Raw genomic sequence first — 26624 nt, forward strand, 5'->3', positions numbered from 1 at the left:
TAACCAGATGTCCCAGTAAAACCCAGTGACAAGCCATATGTCCTGTCTGTCAGAATGGGGATCCTATACACAACACCCTTCCATCCCACACGTTTCATTCACTTTCCAGAGACAGGGCTCCAGTGACTTCATGGGGACTGCAACTTCCATAATTCCTGAGGCAGGATCCACAGGTGTGTGGGGAAACCCGGCACTGTACATGTACAGAATGTGGGCGTGTTTTGGAGCACATGTTTTGGGGTAATTAGGGGAAAGCATTTCACTCTGTGATTGGCTAGAGGAGGAACGTATCTGCTTGTAGAATTGATCAGTTAGGGGGTCAAAGTGTCACTACGCCCTCGTGGGACCACTCTCCATCCCCAGTTCATTGTAATGCTGGGAATAAACTAATGGGAAACAAGAAAGAATCTGACCCATTCTCCCAGACTGAAGGTTCCTCTTCTGTCCAGGATCTGCCACCTCCCTTTCTGTTTCCTTTTGTTTCATTCTGCTGTTACATTATTGACTTGCAGCAACGGAAGGGAAAGCAAGTAAACCCAGAAAGGGTGCAGAGTCTAACCAGGGACGGGAAGTGGTGGCATGGATCTGTTTATCAGTTACTCCATGAGAATGAGGAGGGTGTACATTAGAGGCAGCAGAGTCAGAATGGTAGGAGAGAGTAAGTGGGCTGGAGGGTTACAGCTTTGGGGGAAGAAAGGGGAAAAAGATATTCCAGAGAAACTAGAATTGTCTGTTCTGAATTTCTAATCTGTGCATATTCCTTTATACAGAGTGCTAGATGATGAAGATTTGCAGACTGAAATCTCAAAATCATGTCCAGATTGTGATTAAGTTAACCAGCATTTGAAGAACCAAAGATGGAGAATCACTCGGCCAAAATCCTGTTACACTCTCCCTCCCAGCATTGTCGGTCTATCTGTGCCAAATGGACTGTGAATGGTACAAGACAGCAGCTCACGACCATCTTCTCAATGGTACCTAGTGATGGGGTATAAATGCTGGCTGAGCCAGTGATGCCCATATCCTGGAAATGGGATCTATCTCTCATTGCTGACACCCAGTTGATAATACTGCAGGATGATGAGGGACGCTGAGTGTGTCCTCCAGGAAGAGAACCATCATATTACCCCTGCCTACACCCAGCAATAACACAGCAACATCGCTGGTATAAAAGGCAGTGAAGCCCAAGGAGGACTGAAATCTAGTTCTTCAAGGTAAAGTCATGAAAGGGGATTGGAACACAGCAGGAACAGGAGACTGAGCTGGATGGTCAGCTGTTTCCCATTGAATGGTGGAGCCAGATTCAAAGGCCGAATGGCCTTCTCCTGCTGCTATCTCCCAGGTATGTATATAGCCATGGAGCCCGGGTAGGAAGAAGTAGTCAGGGCAGGGATTCTGCAGGAGATTGCACTTCCACCTCTGTTTTCAGTGAGGGATGGTTTGATGGATTTTATTTAACACTTGTCTTTAACGCAAGGTTTGTGAATTTGTTTTTTTTTAAAAGTACAAGTTTATTCCACAAGAAATAAAACTTAAAGAATCGAAACTATCTGCATTTAACAGTTTTTAAAATTTCAAATGCCCTTTAAACAAAATCCTGTCTACTCCCGGACCCCATCACTTTTCAGTTACTCAAACTCCAGGGAAATATTCCTTCCCTCTTTGAACCTTTGGCTTGATTTAACAACTTTCAGTTCTTGTTCTGTGAGCTGTGAAGCATTTTTCTCCCATTTCTCCTACCCAGAAGTGTTATCACACCCAGCTGAGCAACCTTCCCACCATCAACATCATTGTTCCATTATTTTGCTTTTTGTTAACGTATAATCACCAGCAGTAGCACACCAGTGTCATCAGTTGAATATTTACAAACAAAGCCCATTATGGGCAAAGCAAACCATTACAAGTGACAGAGTGGGAAGGGGCTAAATCAAAGTAGAGTTGGGGGTGAGGGGTTGGGGGTGACGGTGGAGATAATGCCCTGTATCCCCTGCAGTGCCCACCTCTATCTAATGGCATAGAGAGCATTGATACACCCCACATACTCCTCCTCCAAGGAGACCCTGAGAATATTCTTCATCCTCAATCATAGAATATAATCCCTACAGTGTGGAAGGAGAGCATTGGTCCATCAAATCCCACCAACCATCTGAAGAACATCCCGCCCAGAGCACTCCATCCCTGTAACACTGCATTTCCCATGGCTGATTCACTTAGTCTGCAAATTGTAATACTGTGGACAATTTATGACGACCGATCCACCTAACCTGCATATCTTTGAATTGTGGGAGGAAACCAGCGCACATGGAGGGGACCCACACTATTATGGGGAAAATGTGGATACCCCACATAGGCCGTTGACCAAGGCTGGACTCTAACCTTTTACCTGGTGCTGTGAGACAGCAGTGCTATGATCAATACAGATAAACCTTGCTCCTTGTCACATTGCTGTTTGTGGAGTCCTACTGCCCAGAGAGGCATCCTGAGGTTCAGAAAGTGGCAATATAAATTCAGTCAACTCCAGCCGAGTTAATGTGGTTAACAACAACATCAATACTCCAGCAGTGTCATCATGAACAAGGTCCACTCCTGACTCTGATGGACAGTAACTGCAGAATCAGAGTCCTGCAGTGATGTGTGAACTCTACACCACACGGAGCAGGGGGATGACCACTTCCCTGTGTGCACTCACTGGGCTCTCAGTCGTGTTGAAGTCTCAGCAAATCCCTTGTCACACAGAGAGGGAAACAGCTCCTACCCAGTGTGAACACACTGGTGTCTCAGGGAGTCAGGATGAATCACTGAATTCCCTCTCTCACCCTGACCATCTGAATGGCCTCTCCCCTGTGTGGGCTCGCTGGGGTCTCAGTAGGTGGTGCATTTGAGTGAATCTCTCCCCACATTGCGAGCAAGTGAATGGTCATTCTCCAGAGTGAGCTCGCTGGTGTTTCAGCAGATCAGAAGACTGAGTGAATCCTTTCCCACACATGGAGCAGGTGAAGGATCTAAATCCATTGTGCCCTATCTGGTGCCTCAGCAGATTGTAAGATCGAGTAAATCCCTTCCCATACGTGAGGCAGGTGAACAGCCCCTCCCCAGTGTGAATGTGTCAGTGAGTGTCCCACTGAGAGGGGTAAGTAAATTTCTTCACATTTACACAGCTTCGCCCTAGTCCCGTTACATTGGTGTCTTCCCAGATCACATGACCGGTTAAATATTCGACCAGATGCCTAACATGGGAATGATTTCTCTGAGCTAGGAATGCTGCTTTCCCCTTTTATGTTACTGATAAGGATCAGGACCTGCAGTTGATGTGATGTCAAAGCTGAGTTTTCCATCTGTGAACTCTCTCTCTCTGTGAAACAAGTTTTGCCTATCATTATGACAACTGCGAACACCAGCTCTCCATTCAGCTCTCCTGAATGTCTAAATTTGGACTAAGGCAAAGACCTCAGGAATGTGCTTTTCTCTCACTTGCTTCTGAAAGTAAATTGGAGCCATTCTGAATAAATTTATACACTTTACCAGCAGAACTCATGCCGACTCTGTCATTTACGATTTGTAACCTCTGGGAAATTTGTTACCGTCTTCGATGACCGTTATAATGCTCTGCACACTTCTCTGGAGCCAGGATAAGTCAATTTTAACAATTACCAATAGATTGTATCTAAACAGAATGTCCCCACAACAGTAGGCACTCTGACACTCAGTGCCCATCATTTAAGTACTTTTTCTTAAAGCCCCTCATGTGTCTGGCAATCTGGCAATACAAGTGAAGATATTTCATACAGTAACCTTTCAGTCTCAATTGCCGGTTCCAGTCCTTGAAGCAGCCAGTAACACGCCATAGTGACATGAATTCTAACAGCAGCATTGCCTTGGCAGAAGAGATTGAGGAGAATGAAGCTATCTTTGGACTACCTAAACATGGAACACTTCAAATGAACAAAAATCTTAGAGATCAATATGGTAGACACAGCAAGGGTGTGTGCCCTGGCTGGTGTGTCTGGAATGAAATCAGCACTAACTGTGGTATCTTTACCCAGCATGCCCTTTAGCTGCATAAATGTTTAAGATCAATTTGCTGCTCTAATTCCACTCTCTTGATCACTCCCATTTGTAACTGCTGTAATGTTGGCAGCCGTGCAAATTGATGACATTTGATTCAATCCATCCCAAAACCTCTCTGTTCACTTTTGTTCACTGAGACCCTCATTCAATCTGACCTCTTTACAAACCCTGCCCTGATATTCCCTTAGAGGGCTCAGAATAAAATGTTCACAGAATTGTTAATGCTGAAAGGAGGCTGGTTAACTCATCAGCTCTCCAAAGGTAAGAGGGCTGAGAGGTAAATAAGAGGGGTGTGTGGGGTTTGTGGGATGGGAACTCGGAAGGCAATAGGTAGATGTAGATGGGAGGTAATGGGGAGAGGTTGGAGTGGATAATTGGGAAGGAAGATGACAGGTGGGACAGTTCAAGAGGCCAGTGTCGAGTTGGAGGGTTGAATCTGAGATAAGGTGGGGGGTGGAGGGGAGATGAGCAAACCTTGATGCCGTGTGGTTGAAGGGTCCCAAGGTGGAAGATAAGGTGTTATTCCTCCAGACGTCGGGTGGCTGGGATTTGGCGATGGAGGCATCCCAGAACCTGCATGTCCTTGGTGGATTGGGAGAGGGCGTTGAAGTGGTCGGCCACACGGTGGTGGAGTTGGTGCATGTGTTCCAGAAATGTTCTTCTGAATCAAGTTGCCGTCCTGACTCCCCAATGTAGAGGAGACCACATCGTGAGCAAAGGATAAAATAGGTGAGGTATCTGGACGTGCAGGGAAATCTCTGCTGGATGTGGGAGGATCCTTTGGTGCCGTGGATTGACGTGAAGTGAAGGTGTGGGCACAGGTTTTACACCTCTTGAACTGGCAAGCAAAGGTGCTGGGAGTGGAGGGTGGGTTGGTTGGGAGCATGGATCTAATGAGGGAGTCGCAGAGGAAATGGATGTGTAGAATGCTGAAAGGGGTGGGAAGGGAAATATATCTCTGATGGTGCGGTCTGATCGAAGGTGGTGGAACTGGCAGAGGATGATGTGTTGTATCTGGGTGGAAGGTGAGGACTGGGAGGTTCTATCCTTGTTGCGTTGGAGGTGTGGGGTTCAAGAGTATAGGTGCAGGAAGTGGAGGAGATACACTGGAGGGCATGGTTGACCACATGGGAGGGGAAATTGTGAATCCTTGAAAGAGGAGGAAATTTGGCATGTTTTGGAGTGTTATGCCAGTTTTCATCAAGTTTCACTGAAACACTGCAGTACGCTTGAGACAGAGATGTTGGCCAGGGAACAGGCTCGTGTGTTAAAGTGGCAGGAAACTGGAAGCTCAGGGTCCTTTTTTCAGCAGAACGTAGATCATCAGCCACCATTTCCGCCACCTCCACTGAGATGCTGCCAGACACAGGTTCCTGTCCCCTCCATTAACAGCTATGCACCCTCCCAGCCAGATCGTAATACACTCCTTTGTCTTTCCAAATGTTCCTGTCTCTCTTTGCACTCCATCTCAACCTATTATTTACTCTTTATCCCCTATCTCCTGCAGTCCAAAGATATGCAGGTTCAGTAAATTGGCCAAGCTACATTTCCCGTAGTGTTCTGGGATGCATAGTTTAGGTGCATTAGTCAGGGGAAATGTAGAGTAATAGGGTCGGGGAATGGGTTTGGGTGGGATAAGCATCGGAGGGTGGGTGTGAGCTTGTTGGGCCGAGGGCCCTGTTTCCACACGGTCGCTGGGAAAATTTAGAATTCCTACAATCGGATCTAAGGAAGGGTCGTAGGTACCAGAATGACCCTTGGTGTGTGAAGGAGGTCGAAACAGGAAAGGGGAAGTTTTCGGAAACCGAATGAAATGTATCAGTTTAGACTGGGAGGGGTTTAATTACACTCTGTACAGGTCGCTAATCCTGCATTAGAAAGTCCTGCTCCCACGTTTGCAGCATATGGGAAAATGTCTGTGGCCCTCAGGCAATGATAGGTCCTGCGTTCTAGCCGCCATCTTTATTGGGGGCAAGGTACAGTGAGGCGCATGGACATGTCCTCTTCCTGGGTAGGGGCGGGGCGATTTGAAGAGGAACATTTACACATCAGACACACACCAGGGAAATAATTGTCTTTAATATTCATCTTGCACTGACTGTGAGCTTTGTCTTGTGAATTTTTTTTATCAGATATTAATTGAGAATAATTGAGACCGGGATCTCAAAAGCATGTTTCTACAGTCAGCGGAGTCATCAGGATCTGAATATCAATGGCAGTTAACTGTGGAACGAGAAAGGTTTGTCTGTTCTGTCTGTCGAAAAGTAGCTCATATTTTTAGGTAAAAACAATGTCCTGTGGCCCAACATTTTAACTCCCCCCCCCCCACTCAGCAAGGACATGGAGGTCCTTGGCCTCCTTCACCGCCGCTCCCTCACCACCCGACGCCTGGAGGAAGAACGCCTCATCTTCGGTCTTTGAACACTTCAACCCAGGGCATCAATGTAGACTTCACCAGTTTCCTCATTTCCGCTTCCCCCACCTCACCCCAGTTCCAAACTTCCAGCTCATCACTGTCCCCATGACTTGTCCTACCTGCCTATCTTCCTTTCCACCTATCCACTCCACCCTCCTCTCTGACCCATCACCTTCATCATCACTCCACTCACCTGTTGTACTCTTTCCTACGTTCTCCCCACCCCCACCCTCCTCTCATTTATCTCTCCACCATGCAGGCACCCTGTCTCTATTCCTGATGAAGGGCTTTTGCCCGAAACGTCGATTTTACTGCTCCTCAGATGCTGCCTGAACTGCTGTGCTTTTCCAGAACCACCCTATTCCAGACTCTCATATTTTTGTCAAGCAAATAGCAGAAAGATGTACAAATTCATGGTTGGATCACCCTTGGGGTATGTGCTCTGTTCTGGGCCGTGCAGCCCGGGAAGGAGATATTGGTCTGAGAGGGAACATAGATTTATCCAAACTATACCTCGACTCTTTGCAGGAACTGTCATGTTTAGACCCTGTAAACCACTTCATGACTTTAACCTGTGAACTCCTTATTTTCATTTCCCTGTAAATTTCCCATTAAAATTTCTTATGGACTCAAATTCCAGTAACTTTTCAGGTCGAATTTTACAGATTCTGACAATTATCTGTTCATCCAGAAATTGCTGAAGGCGATGTTGACGCTGAGTGCTGCTTGGCTCAATGAGAATGTTTTGGAGTTGGGTGAAAACAGAGGGAGATGAGACAGGGAGAAGGTGAAGCTGAACCTCAGTTTTAGTTCAGGCCATTCAGAATTTCACATGGTCCCAATGGGAACAGTCAATTTGTAAGCGATACTGCGGAGTATTTGTAAACAGTTTTTAAAGTATAATATATCAGCTTAAGTAAAGATTGGGGATATTGAATATAATGGCCATGTTTGAAGTGAAGGAAGGTTGAAAGCTCTTTTAAATTCTCTTCATGGGAGAAACTAGCTGAATCTAGAGAGACATTGAGACAAGAACCCTCAGACCCGTGGTGTGCTCCTCTTGTACAATGTGGGAAATAAGGGACACTTCTAGTGTCCCTGACGGCTATGTGTGTAGGAAGTGTGTCCATCTGCGCTACTGGGAAACTGCTTTTCAGACCTGGAGCTGTGAGTGGGACTCACTGTGGAACATCTATGATACTGAGAATATTATGGACAGCACGTTTAGTGAGTTCGTCACACTGCAGGTGAGGGTTACACAGGCACAAAGGGAATGGGTGACCATCACATCAAGTTAAAGGCTCAGCAAGGGAGTGCAGGAGTCCCCAGTGATCATCCCCTTCTCAAACAGATACTGTATACCGGTTGGAATTCTGTTGGGGGTGAATGGGTGGGGTGGCCTCTCGGGGAAATCAGCAACAGCCAGGGTCATGACACCACAGATAGCTCTGCTGCACCGAACAGGAGGGAAGACAGTTACAGGGCTATAGTGACATGGGATCAATTTTCAGAGTAAGGGCAGGTACTTCTGTGGCCACAGACATGAATCAAGGATGTTATGTTACCTCCCTGGTGCTATGATCTCTAATAGCATGGAGTGGCTACAGTGAGTTCTGTAGCTGGAGGGTAAATAACCAATGGTTGTGGAACACACAGATACCAACGACATCGCGAAACAAAGGGATGAGGGCCTGAAATATGTATAAAGGAAAATCAGAGATGTATTAAAAAGAAAAGTAATAATGTCAGGCTTACACCCAGTGACATGTGCTCGTGAGACCAGGAACAAGAGGATAGATCAGCTGGATGTGTGGCTGGAGAAATGGTGTACAAGAGAAGGATTTAGATTTTCCAGGCACTGCGACCGTTTCTGGGCTAGGTGAGACTTATAAGAGCCTGACTGGTTACCCCTGGGCAGGGCTGGGAGAAATCTCTTGGTGGGGTGATTGCTAGTTCCATTGGTGAGATTGTAAATAGTCTGGCAGGGGGTTGGGACCTAAAGAGTGGCTTAGATGGGCCAGATTCAGGTCAGGGAATTGGAGATAGAGTATTCGTGATGCAGGCAACAGCTCAGAAAGACAAAGGTAAGGAGAATTAAACGAGGATTGAGTCCTCTTCATCCATCAGTCCTGCCATCCCAGGGGTGACAGTCAACAAAATATGAAGCCTTTTAAATGTCTATGACTCTATGTGCCTCAGCAAAATCGTGGAAATCTGAAATAAAAACAAACAACAAAAAATTGCTGGAGATCCTCAGCAGGTCTGGCAGCATCTGAAATGGTGACAGTTGCAGGAAACATTGCAGTTTTGAAGACGTTGTATAATGCCATCCCACATCGTCCACTACTCCAGGGAAAATGTCCTCAGGCCCTCCTTATGGTTCACATGTTTCAATACTGGCAGCACGCTTATAAATCTTTTCTGGACTTTTTCAGGTTTCCCAACATCTTTCCTATAGCAGGGAGACTAGAATGTAAAGCAGTCTGGGCATTCCAAAAGTGGCTGAGCCAATAAACTGTACAACCGAACCATGATCTCCCAACTCCTATACTCAATGCACTGCCCAATAACAGCGAGCATACTAAACACCACCTTCACCGACCTGTCTACATTCAGCCCCACTTTCAAGGAACTATCAAACCACTCTGCAGAGTGTATTTGTATGTCAACACTTCCCAGCAACTTGTTATTATGGGGCTGAGTCCTGTCTTCCTGAAATCAGGGAGACTAGAATTGAATGTAGTATTCTAAAACTGTCCTCACCAATGCCCTGTACAGCCACAACGTGACCTCCTAACTCTTATACTCAGTGACAGAATCCATACAGTGTGGAAGCAGCCCATTCAGCCCATGAGACCTTACCAACCATCGGAATAGCATCCCACCTGAACCATGTGACCCAGCATTACCCCCACTTAATCCACCTAACCTGCACGTCTTTGGATTTTGTGAGGAAACCAGAGTGCCCAGAGGATGCCCGTGCAAATACACAGAGGGAGAATGTGCAAACACGACACAGAGTGGAATTGAACCCAGGTCCCTTTATTGATAAGTGCACAGACCAATAAATGTCAGCGTCCCAAATGCAGTCTTCAGCACCCAGTCTCCCTGAAACTCGACTTTCCAGGAACTATGCAGTTCTGAGCTCTTCAGAGCAATTGAAAGTGAGGAGGAGAAAACAGGAACAGGGTTGAGTTGTAGATCCATAAAATAACTCTCTGTTCCCCCCCTCTCTGTTCCACTCCCCGTTCTCTGATTCTCCCCTGCCTCTGCCTGTCCTCCCCTGCCCCCATCTCTGTCCTCACCTGTGCGACCACTCTCAATCCCCACATCCTCTCTTTCACCCCACCCTCAGCCCACCCTATCTGCCTACTCTCCCCTCCCTCTCACCTAGTATACCCCAATCACAGGGAAAGGACCTTGTCTATTTGCCCTACCTATGACTGGCTGGTTTTATAAATCTCTATCAGGTCACCCCTCAGCCTCCGACGCTGCAGGGAAAACACCCTATCCAACGCTGGGAACATCCTTGTAATTCTTTTCTGACCCCTTTCAAGTTTGAGAACATCCTTCCGATAAGAAGGAGACCAGAATTGCTGGAATATTTCAAAAGTTGCCTAATCAATGTCCTGTACCGCCACAATATGACATCCCAACACCTATACTACATTCTCTGACCAATAAAGGAAAGCATACCAACTGCCTTTTCACTATCCTATCCACCTGTGACTCTACTTTCGAGGAACTATGAACCTGCAGTCCAAGGTCTCTTTGTTTCGCAACACTCCCCAGAAACTTACTATTAACTGCAAAAGTCCTGCTAAGGTTTGCTTTCCTAAAATGCAGCATCTCACATTTTTGTAAACTGAACGCCTCAGCCCATTCACCCATCTGATCCAGATCCCGTTGTACTCTGAGGTAATCTTTTTCACTGTCCACTACACTGCCAATTTTGGTGTCATCTGCAAACATGCTAACAATACCTCTTATGTTCACATTGATATAAATGGCAGACAATCGTGGATTCAGCACCGATCTTTGTGACATTCCATTGGTCACAGGCCTCTAGTCTGAAAAGCATCACTCCACCACCACTCTCTGTCTTCGACCTTTGAACCAGTTCTATATTCAAATGGCTAGTTCTCCCAGTATTCCATGAGATCTAACCTTGCGAACCAATCTCCCATGAGGAACCTTGTCGAACGCCTTACTGAAGTCCATGAAGATCATGTTCACCGCTCTGCCCTCATCAATCCGCTTTGTTACTTCTTCAGTAAACTCAGTCCAGTTCATGAGACATGATTTCCCACGCACAAGGCTGTTATTGATATCCAGGACTTAACTCGGTACATTGGGGTCTGCGTCGCCCAGTTATAGGAGTTAATATTCTGGATAACGTTCACGTACACCAGCTTTGTGTTTGTGACTGCGTATTGAGTCTTGGTAATAACACCAACACAGGTGAGTTCCTTTTGAAAGACGGTCCCTATATCCCTACCCCCTCCCACCTGCTCTGTCTCCTCCATCTCCACCGTAGACAGTAAGTACGAGGAGCTCATGGAGTTTCCATGTGAGTGAGGTTGAGAAAATCTTCCTTGCTTTCCACCACCCCACAATGAAATGGTGGTAGTGTCCTTTCCTCTGGACCAAGAGGTTCGGGTTCAGAGTTTGGTAACAGCGGCTTTGAAGAGGATGATTAGATAACATGCCCAAGCCACCAGGCCATACAGTCTCCCAGCTGTCCCTGCCTGAGTCTCCAAACAGAACCTTCCTGTAGTTTCTCTCCTGTCAGACTCTCCTATTGCTCAGTTTGTCCAGGGTCCCCTCCTGCTGCTGCACTGATCCTGTCCCTCACTGACCTGTCCATCCCCCAGTGTCCTCCACATTCATTCATTGTTGACAATCCCATTATTTCCTGTCCTCCAGCCCCGGCCCCTCCACTCTATTGGGCAGCAGCTGATCTCAATCCTCCAGGCTCCTGTGTGATCGAGAGAATGTTCCGTAGGAAGGGAGATCAGTGCACGGGCGCAGTGCTGGTTAGTTGTTGGCGTATGTGCAGGGCGGGTCATGCCAGGTAGGGAGGCTGTGGATGTGTGGGATTAATCTGTCATTAGCACCTCCCTTCCTTCTTTCTTCTGAGGACACGATCCAGGTGAATAGCCCTTTGCCTGCTGTTCTGACGAGAGGTCAAAGTATCAATGGGGGAGCATTTTGCAGCAAGTTGTCAGAACTCTTATGAATAGTCAGGATCGCTTTGGAAAATGACAAGGATGGGCCTCCAATTAGAGTTCTAATTTAGTTAATTTTAGTTCAACCAGATATGATTTGGCCAGTGTGTGCAGAATGGTTCTCATCAGAGAATGGGGGTTCTGGGAGATGGGGGGAGGATTCACCAACACCCTGGAGGCTCCAAGTCAAACTCACTGATTTGGTTCTTAGTCTGCAGACAGCAGCTCGGAAACTGAATTCAAGGCGAGGAGAGTGATTGTGAGAACTGGGTGTGGAGGAAAGGAGGGATGATATTGGTTTGGATTTCAGTTCACAAGAGAGAGAAATTGTGAGACTGAGATTTAAAGCTTTGGGGGAACAAGGAAACTACAATTTAATACTATCATTGTCTTATAAAGTTCCATCCTGTATTAATAATGGTGACTTGTTTTTTTTCTGTTGTAGGGGACGGAAAGGGTGGATTTGCAGATGAGAAATACAAATTGAACTTCATGTTCAGATCTGATAGTTACTTGATCCGTGCCGATCTGAATATCATTGGCCTTTTCATCTGGAAGGAAAGGTGTGCATTCTGCCCGTGGGCGAATATTTCAAATCTCAGTGTAACTGGAAAAAGTACTGAGACACAGCCAAGTCCATGTTAATGTGCTTTGTGGCTTTGAATGGAGGCTGGTTGTCAGGATTATCTCCGTGGTAACGGCAATTTAAAAAGTCTAGTTCAATTCGGCACTTTGTGTTTAAACAACACGCTCCTCCCCAACACCTCCGTGGCTCAGTCAAGTACTTGACAGGTGCTTCAGTTTCGGTGGGGTTGTCTGTCAGGATTCTCATGTGGAGGAGCCAGTGTTGGAATGGGGTGGACAAAGATAAAAATCACACGACACTAGGTTATAGTCCAACAGGTTTATTAGGAAGCACGAGCTTTCCAAGCATGATGTAATTTTTAACTTTATCAGGTTCATCTCTATGCTGACAGACTTCTTCAGATTAGTACTGCAACAATTAAATAGGCCATATGTTCCCCATGCAATAAGTTTCCTCGAGCAGTGTAAACTGCTATTCTTGCCCTGGGGATAGCTACTCATTTGTAGACCCAGTCAAAATCCCATCAAGCTTTTTGTTGATCTTTAAAGTTTTTCTAATCTCCTAGTTTCTCCTTGGCCTTTGCCAATTTGTATGCCTTCTATTTCAATTTGATAGACTCCCTTATTTCCTTAGATACAAATGGCAGATTCCTCCTTTTCCTACAGTCCTTCCTTTTCACTAATATATATAATTTTGCTGTGCACTTTGAAAAATTACTGCCTCATCCTGTTGCAGTCTACTTTGGTTAAGCACAGGATCTTGGGAGGGGACTTAATCTTCCAGCTTGCCATCTGTGTTATAAATTCAACCAGACTTCTCACATATTCTTAAAGTGTTCTTTGGATTCATCCTAATCTTCTCAGACTAGGGTATTTCATGTCCACTTTGTCGCCCTCCTGATTTCCATCCAAGGTATACTCTTATATCCCTTATTGTGCGCCAGGGACTGCCTTGATCCCAGCTGCCTGTGCCTGAGCCACGCATCCCTCTTTTTTTCCAGTCAATGCCTAAATATCTCTTGTCAGCCTGAGTTCCCCATTCATGCCAACCTTGCCCTTCACCGTCATAGGAACATATAGACATTGAACTCTAGCTCTCTCACGTTTTAAGGCTTCCCACTAGCCAGCGGGCCATTTACCTGTAAACAAATTACTCCAGTCGACCCCTGCAAGATCCTGTCCAATCCCATCAACATTCCCCTTGTCCCAATTTAGAACTTGAGCCTGTGGACCAGCTTTGTCCCTCTCCATTGCTATTTGGAAATTAAGAGGACGATGGTCACTGGTCCCAAAGTGCTCCCCCACTGTCACCTCAGTCACCTGTCCTGCCCTGTTTCCCAAGAGTTGTTCGAGTTTTGCCCCTTCCGAAGTAGGTCCCTCTACATACTGCTGGAGGAAACTTTCCTGAATTCACTTATCGGATTCCACTCCATCAAATCCCTTCACGCTCTGGCAGTCTCAGTCTGTTACAAAAATTAAAATCCACTCTTATGACAACCATATTGCTCCTGCATGTCTCCCTCCTCCCTGCATATTTGTTATTCAATTCACGTTGACTATTTGGAGGCCGATCGTACAACCCCGGTGACATCATCATCCACTTCCTACTTCTTAGCTCCACCCGTGAACCCTCACTAGATGATTGGTCAGTTATTTTATCTTTGATTACTTCTGTGATAATCCCCTTAATCAGAAATTCAACCCCTCCCCTCCTTCCACCATTCCTGTCCCGCCTAATGCACCTGTACCTGATGCATGAAGCTGCCAGTCCTGACCCATGTTCCTATCCACGCCATTAGTTTATTGGTCTTACCTGCCAACCCTCTTGCACAGAAATAAAAGTAGTTTAATCCAACAGGCATTCCTTACTCCTTATCATGTTCCAGCCTGACCTGTCTCTTCACTTTATTGTTTCTGATTACTGTATCTCCTACCAGCCTCGTTCTTGCCTCCCTGATAATGAGGGTATCGCTACTCGCTAATATAGTTTAAATCCTCCCTTGTTGCATGAACAAAATTCGCCAAAAAGATACTGGTCCCCTTCCCAGTGCATGCGCCACCTGTCCCTCCTGATATGGTCAACTCTGTCACAGAAATGACAACAATGTAAAAATCTGAATCTCTCTGCCCCCCCACCCCCGCACTAATTCTTTAGTTACTTATTTATCTGCCATATCCTCCTGTTCTTACCTTCATTAGCTCATTACAATGGAAGTAATCAGGAGATTACCACCGTCAAGGTCCTGTTTTTTAACTTTTCTCCCAGCTCTCACTAATCACTCTGTACGACCTCATTTCTACATCTACCTGTGTCATTTGTGTCAACGGGCAAAATGATTTCTGGCTGCTCCCCCTCCCCCTTGAGAATGTTCTGCAGCCGCTCGGAGACATCCTGGACCCTGGCACCTGGGCGGTAACTCAACATTCTGGATTCCCATTTGAGGCCACCGAATCTCCAATCTGTCCCTCTAACAATCGACTCTCCTATCTCGAAGGTCCTGTTAACTGTTACCCTTTCCCACTGTGCCGCAGAGTCAATGGTAGTGCCACCAACCTGGCTACTGCTGCTTTCCCCTGGAATGTATTTCCCCTGAACAGTATCCAAAACGGTGTCCTTGTTTTCGTGGGACATTGCCACAGGGGATTCCTGCACCCTCTGCTTACTCTGTTCGCCATTCCAGGTCGTCGCTAACTTCCTCTCTGTCTTGAACACAACAGGGAGCAAGGACTCCTGTTGGATTAAATTTCCCTTATTTAAATGCAACAGGACAGGTAGGTAAGCCTGATGTACTCATAGCATGGATCTTAACGCAGGACTGGGATATTATAGTCATTACAGAAACATGACTGGGGCAAGTCTTGGGTGTGAACACAACACGAAAGCTCTTATCTATGAAGTTCTCCATATCTCAGATGATCCTGAGGGCATCCAGCTCCAGCTCCCAAACACGGTCTCCCAGGAGTTGCAGCTGGGTGCATTTTCCACACGTACAGTTACCAGGGACTGTGGGAATTTCCCTGAGCTCCCCACATCCCGTAGGAGGAACGTTCAACAGTCCTAACTGCCATCTCCGTTGCTGCAAGACTAAAGTTGAAAGGACTTTATTTGAGCTTGCCTGCAGTTTTCGCTGGGCTGCTGCTGTCCAAAACCTCTTGAGCCAAACATTACGAATGACTCTGCTACCAACCGCATGTCTCTCTTCCCCTTCATATTTAGTTTTGGTTAGGGAAGGAGGGAGACACTGCAGTGATGTAGCACTTGGGCATTAAGCACTCCTTGACACCTGGCCACTGACTATCTGCTCTCCATCGAAGATCACTGATTGGCCTTGGAACATGTCTGACTGAGATTTTCCTTCTGGTAGTGCTAACTGCGCTGCTCCTAATCTTCACCCCGACAGCCAATCTGCGTTGTCACAGTCCCTTGGTCCTTTCTGTCTAAGAGTACTGCATTTATTAATTCCTTGAATCCATCGACTGCATTCCAAACTGTGTCTCACTCCACAGCGAGAGCGGTTGATGTTCCAGTGAATACGAGGCTATTGTAAAAATGATACAATTCGACATAGGGACAACAATATGTCTATCCGCTCACTGAGTCTGCTTTTCCACTCAATTAGGTGAGATCGATTTTGATAATCCCCCATTCCATTGTCTATAATTTCCCCATAAAGCTTGTATGAAAATCAGTCTGCTTCAATCCTAAAGATATTCAATGAGCCAGCCTCAACAGCCCGAAGAATTTTCGAAAATGATTTCCCTCTCACTGATGTGAGATTTGGTGGTCTTAAACCCCATGCGGTATTTCTAGCACTCTGTTTGAAAGTTGTATCAATATCAGATGTTATCCTGTCCTATCACACCTTCTCTGTGGCCAGAGGCAAAACAGAAATGAAAAGTTAAGAGACTGTAATCTCCTCACGTCAGCCTAAGATACAGCTCATCCTGGTCTGTGCATTTGCCTACTCTCTATCCCGCAAAAACTTCCAATTCTTTGTCAGGATCACACGGTCACTCTCCTTGAATCCAGGAACTCCTTCTTCAAACTGAAGACCGAAAGAAAGTCAGTGTTTAACATATTCTCTGGCTCCATGCACAGGCTGCCCCCTTGGTCCCTAATAGTGCCCATTCTCTCCCGCGTTATCCTCTTCCCCTTAATAACCCGAAAGAATGTCTTTGAATTCTTGCTAATCTCTACCCTCGAATGTTTTAACTCCCCGCCACCACTTCTGCTCTTCGACTGACTTTTTAAGTTTAGCCCTACACTTTCTATATTCTTTTCGGACCTCCGTGGACCTGCTCACTTTGTAACTGCTTTAAGCTTCTTTTTCCTTTTTAATTCTGTTCGGAAATGTGTCGACACCCGAGGTTCTCTGGGCTTGTATTCCTAAAATTCATCTTCGGTGTAACATGCTGGGCCGACACTGTCATCAATTACATTTTGCTCAAGTGACCCCCTAACTCGCGCCCCACGCTGTTCTGCTACAGTTGCACCTAGAAGCATCTGCACTTTGGCCAGATCCTGTCATTTTTTTTTCATAAAATAGGTCTCCAAAATCCAAGAAGCTTTTATTTTTCAAACCTTTCTGGGTCTTTTCCTTAGGAAACTAAAGACATAGGAGTCACGGTCACTCGTCCTTTCATGCTCACCCCAATCCTGCCTAAAACATCTGACTGGCTTCGTTCCCCACGGTGAGGCCCAGCACAGCCCCGCCCATTGTTGTATCTGCTACACGTTGACATAAGAAGCTCCCTGGAATAAATTTCAAGGCATCTTTCCCCTCTTAAAAATGTTATCACTGCCCGAATGAATGTTTGCAATTGAAATGCCTGAATATAATGATCCTATTGTTGTATTAGCACACCTCAGTAAATTGGTTCTATATCAGCTCCTATACTTTCTTTTGTTTGGGAGTCAATAATATATCCCCAGCAATGTGTCTTCATGGTTTTGATCCTGAGCTCTAACCAACAAGCCTCATTAGATCATTCTTACTGCAGTACCTAACTCCAAAATTAGTAATGCAACCCCACTTCCTCTTTTACCACCTCTCCTGTCGTGCTGATAGGTCTTGTACCACAGGACATTGCGTTGTCAGCCCTGACCTCCCTCAAACACATCTCTGTGATTGCAAATTTGTCACACTTCTCCATTTCACCTCATTCCGTTATCACATCTGTTTATCCAATAATATTCCCAGCATTAAGGTAAACAACACCCAGCCTGGAATATAACACCTGGAATCCTGGAATACTCTGTAACGCGGAGTTCTTTAGTCATTCATTGTTTGTTCTCAAGCTGCCCAATTCATGAACCAAAACTGTAACTCTGGGAATGAATGAATATTTGTTGAATTGTAATTTCTCTTTTAATAAATGTATTCATCAAATGTAACTTTCCAGAACTAATTAGTCAGCTCCACATGCAATGAGTTTCTGCTGTTTAATACCCTGTTCAGTGTGTAGAGGGGAGAGCTCTAAGTAATGGAGAAAGTGAGAACTGCAGGTACTGAGGATCAGAGTCGAAACGTGTGGCGCTGACAAAGCACAGCCAGTGGGGCAGCATCTAAGGAACAGGAGAGTCAAAACTTTGGGCATCAGCAGTTCATCAGGATCTTCAGTTCTCACTTTCTTCATTACTTATTTCCGGAAAGGTGAATTTGATGAATACAAAGAAGTATGAGAGATGACTTGATAGAGGTGTATAAGATGACAAGTGGATAGCCAGATACTTTTTCCCATGGTGCAAATATCTATCACGAGGGAGAAAAACCTAAAGGTAAGTGGCGGAAGGTTGAATGGAGATGTCAGAGGCTGGGTCCTTTCACAGAGAATGGTGGATGGTTGGAATGTAATGCTGGCAACTGTAGTGGAGTCAGCTGCATTGGGGATATATTAAGAGACCATTGGATAGGCAATTGAATGATAGTATAATGAAGGGTATGTAGGTTAGTCTGATATTAGAGTAGGATAAAGAGTCGGCAGGACGTCAAGGCCAAAGGGTCTGCACTGTACTGTTCTATGTTTCACTCAGCATGTGGATTCTTTTCAATTGTTGAATGTGTGAGGGAGTGATGTGTGTGAGATCAGGACGCTCTGTAGGGGCATTAGGCCAAGACGTCCACTTCTGGGGTGCATTCTTACAGTCACCTGAGTACCAGTACAATATATGTGTGATGACCTACACCAGACAGAATCCGTCAAGTTCTGTTATTAAGGTGATTCTGGACTTGTCATTTGCTGCTGTTTTCTTCAGATAGATTTTGCTGTTTGACCCATGTATTATTTTTTGTCCATCAACAGAGATGTACAATTTTATTTGTATACTGGTGAATGTTAAGGTGACATTTATTGGACACGGTTTTGGAGCTTTCTTTGCGAGACACAATGTGCTGCAGAATACTGTCAACTTGTCTTTACCCAGTGTCTGGTCCAGATAGCAGATGCTTGGAGTCTGGGGGGCAGGTAAGATATCATCACCATAATTAACTTGTGCGATGTGATTCTGACACTCCATGTCCATTCATCTGCCCCCAGTCAAGGCTCAGACCGAAGATGGAGTCGAAATAATTTGTTGTGAAATAATGTTTGAATGACTGCCCTGACCCAGGTGGAAGCTCTCTGGATTCATTTAAGAGCAGACAAATGTCTTACCCAGTATCACAGGCAGCTGTGTCTGAACTCAAATCTTTTAAAGTCTTTTTTCAATGTAGGTTATGATTGCAAACTGATCTGAAAAAATCAGATATTTGCTATGTTCGTGAATTGTGATTCACAAAAGTGTGAAATATCATTATTCAACCAAACAATAATTGCATCAACTCTGAAAACAATTAGGTCGATGTTATATTTATGGAACTAAAATATACTTTCCTGCTGACATTTTATGATACAAAAATAAAGATTGTATACCGAACAAATAACATGTTTTCTGACTATAGTGGTGATCACAATTACATGCTTTTGCATACATGAACATCAAGTAACCACAAAAATACATCATCCTCTCTCACTAGTATTCTCACATAAGGATGAGGAAGGACACCACTTCTACTGGGACAAGACATCCATCATGGGACAAACCAAATAGAGGCACGCACGAGAATTCCTAGAAGCATGGCATTTCATCCAGAACTCTATCAACAAAAACACCGAGTTAGAGCTCAACTATCACCCCTGAGAAAAGGAACAGGACGTGACTTCACCACGGGAAATAACATCACCACAGGAAATGACATCACCAACCCAAAGAAACTCAAACATATAAATAGAAAGCAGGAATTTTCAGCGTTGGTTCCCCTGAGGCCCACTGAAGATGAAGATATTAAAACATCTCGAAATGAAACTCCCAGCTCAGCGAAGAAGCCTACATCCAAAACTTCAACCTGAGCTACAAATCTTCTCAAAACTCGCTGCAATTACATACTCATTGTCAGTATTCAAATGAATACATCGTTGATCCATCATTTGGAAAGTCGTTGGCTTCTGAATGATTGTATTTTTCGAGTGAGAAAACGATTGAACAGTCATATAGAAATTGCGTTCTTACATATTTATACATAATCAGTTTAATTTCTCACTAAATGTGCGAGCTTCAGTTCTTTACCAACACTTGAAAAATGACAATAATTAAATATGAACAGAGAATATTAAATTAAATAAATGACTTTTGTTATTAAATTGAAGTGAATAACAATTTGAAACCTTGAAATTTTCAGAATGAATGATATTTAAAGTGAAATGTGAAAAAGAATGAACAACATACATCCATGTGAGTGAACAGTCAGACATTTTCAAAAGAGTTTTGTGGCAAAGCAAAGCAAATATTTGTTTTATTTGATGGGATACAAAGTTTAAAATATTCGTGTGCTGAGTACTAATTAGACTTCATCATCAAGCTGAACTTGCAATACTTGCATTATAAATGGTTATGCTGCAGCAAAATGATCAGATATTTGCCAACATTTACAGATGGAAATAATCTGATACTGGCTTTGACTTGCATCTGTACATGATAGATTACAGAACTTTAATGTACACAAGAAGGCTATTGGGACAGTGTGTATGCATCAGCTTGTGAAGTGTCTCCCAAATCCTCCCATTTGCCACCTCTATCACTGTTGCCCTTTAATTTGGAAACTTTCAAATATATATCCAGTTCCCTCTTGAGTCTTCATTCACAAATCTCCGAGGTAGGGCATTCCAAATCCTAACAACTCTCTCAATAAAGAACTTTTGCCTTATCTGACTCCAAGGTCTTGTGCCGACGATCTTGAAACTGGGATGCTGTAATACCAGCTAAGAGAAACGAAGTATTCTTATTTTACCCTGTTTTTTTTCATAATTTTGATTACTACAATAAGTTCACATCTTCGTCTGTTCTGATCAATCAGGAGTAATTTCATTACTCTAATTTCTCGCATCCGACCTTTAACTAATTTCTTCATTCCACTGACCATTCTGATTATTTATAAGGTTCCAGGTATTCTTCTTCAAAGTAATGAAGGGTGTGTGTGTGTGTGTGTGTGTGTGTGTGTGTGTGTGTGTGTGTGTGAGAGAGAGAGAGAGAGAAAAAAAAAAAAGAGAGAGACAAAAAAAAACAATTCTCTGTAATGTCTGAATTACACCCAGTGCCTCGTATAAAAGAGGTAAGGATTAGGTAACGATTAACATATGGTAAAAGAGCTAGTTCAGGGGCGAGGGTTTCAGATTTCTGGATCATTGGGCCCTCTTCCAGGACAGGTGGGGGCTTTAAGAAATGGAGAGATTGCAACTTAACTGGATGAGCACCAACATCCTAGTGGGGAGGTTTTCTCGTGCAAATTGGGTGGATTTAAACTAATAAACCAGGAGGCTGGGAAAAAAAGCAGCAGGTCAGGAACGGAGTAGAATGTAGAGGTGAGTAGGACATCAGGCACGGCCAGTCTCATGACGATGCTGCGAGAAGGAATCAAATCAGTCCAAAATGTGAGTTGGAGATTGGAATAAATGATAGAGATGTATGTCAGCGATTAACAAATGAAGATGGAATGTATGGGGTTCGTGAAGGAGTGAGGTGTGTGAGATCAGGAAGCTCGTACTCAAGAAACAATTAACGGGGAAAAATAAATCGAAAACAACTTATTTAAAATCCTTAGGCCTAAACGCACACAGTATTTGGAATAAAATTGATGAGCTGGCAGTAGGTACTGAGATAAATGGGTATGACCTGGTAAGGATGATTGTAACATGGTTACAGGAAGATCAGGACTGGACAGTGAACTGTCCATGGGTACTCGGTATTCCGAAAGGATAGACATGAAGGTAAAGCAGGTGGAATTGGTGTATTGGTTAAGGATGATGTCAAGGCTACATTAAGAAATTATATTGGCACGAGAGAACAAAATTAAAATCAGTCCAGGAGCAAATAAAAACCAACTGAAGAAACCTCTTTGAAAGAGTAATTTTCAGCCACCGTCTCCCCAAAGTACTTCTGAGGTCGGAAATGATGAGGGTTCGTAACAAGATAACAACGGTGGGAGAAACGTGCATATTGAATCAATTAATCAACTTGGCAAAGGGTAGGCTCCAAGTACAAATCGTAGAGTATATGAAGGATTGTTTCTAAGAACACATGTCATGGAGCCAACCAGAGAGCAGGGTACTTTAGATTTGATATAAGCATGGAATGAAAAACGATCTTGCAGGAAAGAATCATCTTGGAATGTATGACCACAACATACTGGTGAGAACAGAGTCACATACGAGAGCCTTAGTGTTGGGTAATAATACTTACAGTGGCCTAAGGAAGGTGTTGGTGGGGGGTGGGGGAACAGTCAAAGGCAGGACAGATGAAGAAATTTGGCAAATACTTAAGGGGATACTAAATACGTCTCAATTAAAGTATATTTGTGGTAGAAGAGGAATTGCATGACAGAGAAAATTTATCCATGTCGAGATAAGGAATTCAATGCCAGCATGAGGGCAAAAACTAGGGCGAATCATACTGCACAAGTTAGTCATGCTCCGGGGATTGGGTAAGGCAGTGGCCTAGTGCATTACAGCTGAACTGCTCCTCGAGAGACCCAGATAATGTTCTGGGGAGCTGGGTTCACATCCTGCCATGGCAGATGGTGAAATTTGAATTCAAATCTGAGGTTAACAAACTGATGGTGAACATGAATAGATTGTCAGGAGAAGCTCACCTGTTTCACTAATGTCCTATGGGGAAGGAAACTGCCATCCTTCGCTGGTCTGGCCGATATGTGACTCCAGACCCACATCAATGTAGATAACTCCTAACTGCCCTCTGGGAAATCAAGGATGGGCAATAAATGCCGGCCTATGCAGCAATGCCCTCTTCCTGTGAATTAATGAAAACAAACAAAAAAATCAGCAAAGGGTTAACACACAACATTAAAAGAAGCTATGACAGGAAATGAACGGAAACATAAATACTGATACCATTAGCTTTCACTAGTCCATAAAAAAGAATCGCAGAGTGAAACTAAGTGATGGCTCTTTGCAGGATGAAACTGACAAGATAACGATGAAAAACTCAAAAATGGCAGAGGCACAAAAGCAATGTTTTCTGCTTTCACAGACTACAGTAAAAACTGTAGTTCCTACAGAGGAACTTGTTGGAATTACTGCTGTTTGTCATTTTAATAAATTACCGAGATGAGGGCATCAAATGATTTGTTAGTAAATTTAATGATGATACTAAGGTTGGTGAATTGTGGATAGTGCTGAAGTATGGTGCAGGTTACAGAGGGACATAGATAAGCTACAGAGCTGGGCTGAGAGGTGGCAACTTCAGTTTAATGTGCAAGAGTGTGAGGTGATTCATTTTGGAAGTAGCAAAATGAATAAAGAGTACTGGGCCAATGGTAAGATTCTTGGCAGTGTCCATGAGCAGAGAGATCTCGGTGTCAATGTACGTAGAACACTGAATGTTGCCAATCTGTTTAATAGGCTTGTTAAGAAGGCGTAGAGTATGTTAGCTTTTATTGGAAGAGGGATAGAATTTTGGAGCCACATGATCATACTTCAGGTGCACAAAAGTCCGATGTGGCTGCACTTGGAGTACTGAATATTTCTGCTTCCTGCATTACAGGAAGGACGTGGAACGTTTGGAAAGGGTTCAAAAGAGATTTACAAGGATGTTGCCTGATTTTGAGAGGAGGTCTTATAAGGAAAGTCTGAGGTAGTTGTCGCTGTTTTCATTCGAGAGAAGAAGGTCGAGAGCTGTCTGAATTGATCTGTATAAGATAATCAAAGAGTTAGATAGGGTGGACAGTGTTATGAATGTTTAAGTGTACTATACCTTCAAGAGAGTTGAAACGCTGACCAGAGTACTGGAAAAATTAAAAATGTAATATTTGGTCAAACAGGATCTGGGTTGCTATGAGACAAATTCAAATTCAAATTCAGCCAATCAGTTTAAATAATGTTCCAAGATGCCAAATGCTAATCAAGTTTGTATTTAGTGTTTTGACAATATTAAAACCAATGAAACAATCCAATCTTTTGGGGCATAAATATCAAACATTTTGAACAGTCGGTCAGAGCGGCAAAGAGCAGCAAGCCGCTAACAAGTCCAGCCTGGCAGCAGAAAGATCTGCTCTCTGACAGGGACCTTTATCAACCAAAGACCTGGGAAGCAGAATCCCCAAGAATAAGAAACGAAGACAGGAATATGGAGAAGAATCGACAGCTGTCTGGTTTTGAAATAAGAGTTTTAAAAAAATCTCCATCAGGATTTTTTGATCGGACTATTATTATAGAGGTGGAGGTATCAGTGTGCATATCAGTCTATTGGTGCGTAAAAACGGCGAACTTGCAAAATTTTGGGCAATACCATGATGACCTTTGACAAGGTAAGGGGCTTTTCGGTGATTAAACAGAAGAACAAATGTCTGTGGGTAAGCAGTTTGCAGGTGCCCAAATTGACAGAATGGATCAAACCCGTTCAGTTTTCAGGCCCAAGCAGAATTTTTATCCACGCAACAGTTCAAATGCTGCCAATTAACTTAAAACGGCACTTGGAGATTAAGGATCCATTTTAGCGTTAACAATATGAAACCAATCATATACTAAGAATTTCTTGTGTCAAGGAGATATATATTACAGAGGGGGAGAGTCCACTCCTAGCTGAAAAAAACGATGACAGGGATGTGTCATCTGTGAAAGAAGTATTGAGGTCTCACAAAAAATCTCCATGCTCTGCCTAAAAATATCTATCCATCAATAAAGGTACACAACACGCTGAGCAAATATTCTTGAAACCAGAAAACAACTGAGAAGGCATTTCAGACAGAGAAAGACGAGGGAATAAGATACAGAAATTTCAAGAGATTCCATTCTGGATGAACTTTGAGAAACTAAGTTTTAATTTTACTCTTAGTATTAATGGATTTATGAGTGGAATCTGCATTAGTGAAACCGCATATCAGGAAAATCTTGTTTTCTTTCCGGAAAACGTAATTAGTTACAGAGAGATTGTTCAGTTTGTTAGTGATTTGTTCACTGTTAAAGTTAGAATCATAGAATACGTAGAGTAGGGAAACGGGCCCTTCGGAAGAACAAGGATGACACTGACCCTCCAAAGAGTAAACCACTCAGATGCATTCCTCTACAATATTGACTATATTTACCCCTGACTAACGCACCTAACTTACACATCCGTGAACACTATGGGCAATTTAGCATGCCCAATTCAAGTAACCTGCACATCATTGGATTGTGAGAGGAAACAGGAGCATGTGTTTGAGCCCACGCAGACACGAGTATAATGTGATAACTCCACATAGACAGTTGCCCGAGGTTGGAATCAAGCCTGGGTCTTTGGCACTATGAGGCAGCAGTGCTAGCCCCTGAGCCACGGTGTCACCCCTAAACAAGCAAATAGTACATGTTAATTACAGAATGCGCGGAAGGGATTCCATTTCATTGATCCATTCCTTTATAACAAACTTGTCAACAAGGAGGTGGGTTACGTCACTTGGCACACTCTCTTCGCTGGGTGCATTGCTTTTAATTATCAGATGGATATTGACCTCCACTTCATTATATTATAGAGAGTTCGAAGTGGGTCAAGTGAACGATATATTGGTATATGGGGCATAGCAGGAAACATGTGTCTGTGTTTGAATAGATTGGTGGTTTGAAGGAAAAACAGTGCATTAATCCAATGGAGAGATTGCAAAGCTGAGGCACAGAGGAATCAGGCACCTGGATCACACAAAAAAAAAAACACGTTGCGCGCACATCATAGGGAGGCAATATAAATTTTCAAACCTTTTAAAAGAGAATGCATTCAGGAGTAGGGAAGATATCCTACAGTTTTGCAGGGTACGGTGAGACCACATGAGGAGAGCTGAGGGCCCAATTACATGAAAAGCCGTCCAGAGACGATTCACTCAACTGATTCCTGTGAGGAACATTTATCTCTGGAAGAACATTGTCAGATTGGCCTTGGATCAGTTGGGGTTTAGGCAAATGACGCATGATCCCTTTTAAACCCATAATATTCTGAGTAGTCTATTCATGTTGATTGCTGAAACAATATTTCAATTTGTGCGAGAGATTTCCAGAAATGGATGGATTCCTGGAAACTTGTGAATATCCCAGTGAAGGGGTTGGTGATTGTTTTAACCATCTCAAAAGGTTCTGCGTCTGTGGGAACTTCCCTCCCAGAGAGTGATGAAAGGTAAGACATTAATTACTCTTAAGACACTGTCAGACAGTTTGTCGGCTATGAATTATGAATTAAAGTTATAGGGCTTAGCCACAATCAGATCATCCATGATCTTATCACATGGCAGACTTGGTTCAAGTTGTCCAATCACTTACTCCTGACCTTAGTTTCTTTGTTGCTATTGCCTTTCGATACTGACAAATAATAAAAGCATTCTCAAATGCAAAAAGGCTCTACCTTTCAGAATGATGAGCACAACTCTATATGTGATTTTTTATCAGCATTGCGAAAGCACTCGTGTTTCATGGAGTTACAGAAAGATCAGATGCTTAGGTCAAAGTAAAAGCCTCATTAAAACTGCGATAGAAATCAGATATGTTAGAATGGATGCCTTTAATAGAGCAGATTCCTGTCCATTGTTCTTGGAAGGTGAATTCCGTTAGCAAGACCAGCATTTATTGCCTATATCTAATTTCCATTCAGAATATGGTGGTGAACCCCAGTGATCCTCGTGGTGCAGGGACACTAACTGATATGTTTCAAAGAGAGCCACAGAATTCTAAACAAGTGACAGTGAAGGGACAATGATATTGATTCAAGCCAGGATGCTGTGTAACCTTGGAGATTGTATTCCTCCCCACATGATGCT

At 43.9% G+C, this 26624-nt stretch overlaps 1 long non-coding RNA gene across 2 annotated transcripts; it reads left to right on the forward strand.

The window, feature by feature from the left end:
• Positions 1-1080: 1080 nt before the first annotated feature.
• On the forward strand, positions 1081-18664 carry LOC140475979 (uncharacterized). Of its 2 annotated transcripts, none has more exons than XR_011960399.1 (3): positions 1081-1342; positions 6201-6307; positions 18601-18664. It is a non-coding gene; the product is annotated as an uncharacterized lncRNA (long non-coding RNA). The 2 variants fall into 2 exon arrangements; XR_011960398.1 differs by lacking the exon at positions 18601-18664 and adding an exon at positions 12158-12287.
• The last annotated feature ends 7960 nt before the right edge of the window (positions 18665-26624 follow it).

The sequence above is a fragment of the Chiloscyllium punctatum genome, chromosome 4, assembly GCF_047496795.1.
Source record: "Chiloscyllium punctatum isolate Juve2018m chromosome 4, sChiPun1.3, whole genome shotgun sequence".
Classification (NCBI taxonomy): Eukaryota; Metazoa; Chordata; class Chondrichthyes; order Orectolobiformes; family Hemiscylliidae; genus Chiloscyllium; species Chiloscyllium punctatum.